Source organism: Thalia democratica, chromosome 2, assembly GCF_965202585.1.
Source record: "Thalia democratica chromosome 2, ktThaDemo2.hap1.1, whole genome shotgun sequence".
In the NCBI taxonomy this organism is placed as follows: Eukaryota; Metazoa; Chordata; class Thaliacea; order Salpida; family Salpidae; genus Thalia; species Thalia democratica.
In genome coordinates this window covers 18,052,158-18,056,937 of record NC_139166.1, presented here as the reverse complement: position 1 = coordinate 18,056,937, position 4,780 = coordinate 18,052,158, and positions in this window count along the sequence as shown.

The following is a 4,780-nucleotide window of genomic DNA, read 5'->3' as shown; positions in this document are numbered from 1 at the left end:
CTTTGTTTTAATTTTGTTATGGTAAAAGTGTAATCTGAAGTGGAGTTAGTTTGAAAACTTTTCACTACAACTGTATTTATTAACATTTTAGAAATATTGTTCAAACTTTTTTAACGAAGTAAGTGATAATACATTACGTAATTATTATTTATAAACTAAACTGTATTTACATAACAAGCAGATTAAATCAAACGAATAAAATATTCGGATTCGGACTTGCATTCGGAATCGGATTCCGCCGGATCTAAATTCAAATAATGAAATTCAGATCCGGATTCGGCCGAAACCTAGTTTAAAATTAAGACTCGGATTTGGATTCGGCTGAAACAAAAATTATTGGACTCGGTAGATCACTACTATAAATGTACATAAAGAAGTAATGGTTTTTCTTTTACTATAAACCAAGTTAAAGTATTAAAATATCTTATAGAACTTTATTTTATTTAATTACTAAGTAAAAGTCGCATACTTTGTTTATTAAATGGTTACGTCATATCTTGAAATCACAATACTAAGTTGATTAACTAATAAATAATTTAAATTAAGGCTTCCGTGATTTTGCTGTCACCTACAACAAATTTTTATTAGCTGTAAATTTTTTTAATTAAGACCTAAAAATCAATATTTTTATTTACAGTTCTATATAGATAATTTTAAGTAGCAATTAGTAGATTTTATTAAGTTAGTACGAGTTTTTTAATAAGTAAACAGTTTTTGTTTAAGTTCAAAAATTTAAAAGTTAGCTGTTTTAGTTTAAAGTAAAAATATAAACTACACAAAAAATAGTGTCAGTGATGTTGACACCGATATTTGTATTTCTTTTATTTAGGAAAACTAAATATAGACTATTAAAGTTATTTTTTAGAAATAAACTTTTAAATAGGTTCAACAAGTAATATACTTTCAAACTACAACAACAAACCTTAAGAGTGAAAAGGGAAAAAAGGTTTTTATTAACACAAACATTAATGATAATGATAAAATTTGTGATTGCTAGTACAGTTTAATTTGACATATAAATATTCATAATTATTTTTATTTGTCACCTTTAATTAACGTACGTTTACTCTATAGTATAAAACACATATATCATTGCAGTCTCAGCACTTCAAATACAAATTTTATTTTTCAATATGTTTTAGTTCTTAAAATTTAAAAGTAGATCAATATAATTCATGTAATGATATAAATAAGTAATAGAGTACTTATTCTTCAAACTAGCTGGTCCTGGTAAGTAATTAGTTAAAAAACTTTGTTTTTTTTTTCTATTTTATGAGATTGAGATTAAAGTAAAATGTTTCAGGTTTTTCTAGATATAGAATTTCTATAAAAAGGATTATAAGTCTTTAAAATTTATTGTTGTAATTTATTGTTATTATTTCATACTAACTCATCATTTTCTTAATTACTTTGTAAAAGTCACAAAATTTTTTTGCCAAATTTTGACGTCATATCTTGAAATCACAACGAGAAACTGCAAAATCAGTCTATAAATACTATCGATGATTGAACTAAAATCCATCACCGTGATTTTTCGATGTTTTTAACAGCTTTCAAGAGCTGTAAACTTGTTTATTATTTAATAAAAACTAAACACTAATAATTTTAAAATATATTTTCTAGTAGAAATCTAATGATATATTAACAACCAGTAAACATTTTTTGAACTATAACAAAATGTATATAGAACAAAATACCTAAAACGGTTTTATATAACAAAAATTCTACTAAAAATATTAACAACAAAAAGATCTATATGATAAACAGTGTAGTTTAAGTAAAAATAATATTTGTAAATTTTGATCCAAAGCAGCTTTTAACTCATTATTCTTTGTTTAAAATAAAATTAAACACAGCTACACAGGAGGACGAGCATTATGATTATATTGAAGAAGAAATTGAAGTAGAACTGATGAGGATGACGTCTTAACCTGGAGGAACTTGAACAAGACGAAATACCCACATCTTGCCAGTTTAGCAAAAGAATATCTTGCTGCAATATTATTTCTGTGTGTTCTGAAGGATTGTTTTCTGAAATTAGGAATTTATACGAGCAAAAGCCCAATCGATTGCTTACAAAGACCGGCAATTTTTTTTTATCTCTCTACCACAAATTTAAAAAAAGTAAAACAAGAATAATTATTTGTACTATAACAGAGACATCTTTTGCCATTGTAGTTCGTTTTATATATTTAAACAGTTGCTTAGATTAATCATTGTTTCAGTTTTTTATGGTAAAAGTGTAATTTTAAATTGAGTTTGAAAACTTAAAATTACAACTGTAAATCTTATTCTTTTTTAAGCTTTTACTACAGTTACGGCGCTATGTTTTTTCAATTGCACTCTGTTTTTTAAATATGACTTTTACCAAAGTTTTTGTACTAGTTCGTTTATGGTCACAATATGAACTAACTCGCAAGTTTAATGAAAAAAGTTTTAACTTTTTTTGTGATTTGTTTTCTGCTTCAGCATTTATTATAGGCTATAATTTATTTGTTTTGCATAACAAAAGTACAACTTAATTGTTTATGTTGCCGCATAGACATCAAAATATTGAAACTAATTTTTGTGTATGTAGCTAAATTGTTTTTCGAGCAAGAAATTTGTTTATTTTGTTAGCTTTTAAAATAAATTATAAAAATAAATTCTTATTAACACGTTAAAATATTGTTCAAACGTTTTTCACGAAGTAAGTGATAATATAATACTTAATTACTATTTATAAATATGTACTGTATTTACATAACACGCAGATTAAATCTGTCGGATTCAAACAAATAAAATATTAGGATTCGGACTTGCATTTGGACTTGAACTCAGATTTGGCCGGATCTAAATTTAAAATATGAAATTCAGATCCGGATTCGGCAGAATCCTTATTTGAAAAGAGAATCGGATTCGGACTCGGCCGAATCCTAATTTAAAGTCAAGACTCGGATTCGGCTGAAACAAAAATTATTGAACTCGGTAGATCACTACTTTGAATGTATTAGTAGTAAAATGTTTTCTTTTTATATAAACTAAGTTAAAATATTAAATTTTGCTATAGAACTTTTACTTTCTTAATTACTGCGTAAAAGTCGCAAATTTGGTTTATTAAATGGTTACGTTATATCTTAAATTCACATTACTAAGCTGATTAACTAATATATAAATATGAATGATTATTAACTTAAGCTTTCCGTGAAATTCCCGTAACTTGTAACAGTTTTTCAGTGGCTGTAGAATTTTTAATACATAATAAAAATTTATCAAGATATTTGATCTACTTTTCTTTATAGATAATTCTTAAGAAAAAACAATTAGTAGCCTTTATTATGTTAGCACAAGTTTTTTTAAGAAAGTAAGCAGTTTTTTTTTAAGTTCAAAAACTCAAAAGTTAACTATTTCAGTTTAAAGTAAAACATAAAGTATACATAATATCAGTTTCAGTTTTGTAGATGACGATACTTGTAAATTTATTTCTATTTAGGAAAACTAAATATAGACTATTAAAGTTATTTTTTAGCAATAAACTTTTAGAAAGGTCCAACAAGTGATATAATTTTTTAAGCTACCTGAACTAAAAGAGTAAAAAGGCAAAAATATTTTTTATTTACACAAAGGATAATGATTGAAAAAAAATTATGACGGCTAGTACAGTTTAAGTTGACGTATAAGTATTCATAAATACACTTGTTTGTCAATTTAAGGTAATTTACGCTTACTCTATAGTAAAAAACACATATAACTTTGCAGTCTCAGCACTTCAAATACAATTTTTCTATACGTTTCTTCAAAATTTAACAGTAGATCAATATAGTACATGTTACGATAGGAATTAGTAATAGATTATTTATTCCCTAAACTAACTGGTCCTGGTTAGCAATAAGTTAGAAAACTTTATTTCTTTTTCTATTTTTACGAGATTGAGATTAAAATAAGATGTTTTAGATTTTTCTAGCTATAGAAACTTTCAATAAAAAGGTGATCAAAATTTTTAATTTATTGAATTTTTTATTACTTTTTCATATTAACTCACCATTTTCTTAATTACTATGTAACAGTCACAAAATTGGTTTGTCAAATGATGACGTTATATCTTAAAATCAAAATAAGAAGCTGAATAAGCAGTCTATGAATATTATTAATGATTTAATTACAAACTAATTCCGAAATTTTCGATTTTTGTAACAGCTTCAAAAGCTGTAGACTTGTTTATTATTTAATTAAAACTAAACGCAGATTATTTGAAAATATACTTTTGTAGTAGAAATCTATTAATATAGTAACAACAAGTAAACATTTTTTTAATTATAACAAAAAAGCTGCAAACAATAATAATATCAAAAAATAATTATAAAGAATTGTATTGTTTAAGTAAACATGTAAATAATAGTTGTTAATTTTACTTAAAAACCTATGGTAATGTAGGTTAATTCATTATTGAAAATAATTTATATTATTGCGTTCTCAGAGCTTTCAATAAAACTTTTTTTCGACATGTTTAAATAATTTAAAATTAAATATAGTTCAATATACCGCAATTTCTGATAAAGTAAGTTTCAAAAATCTAGTTATAATTATTAACTTGTCCTGGTTTAAAATTAGTAAAAAAAACTGTATTTTTTATCTTTTATTTTTCTATCTATAGAAGATTGAGATTAAAGTTAGATATGTTAGATTTTTTTACTAACAGAATATTTAAACAAATAATTTATCGTTTTTTTTTATCACAAAGAATACGTGATAACACCTAAGTATTTCAAGTCTGGTTTTATTTTCAGCAATACAATATGTA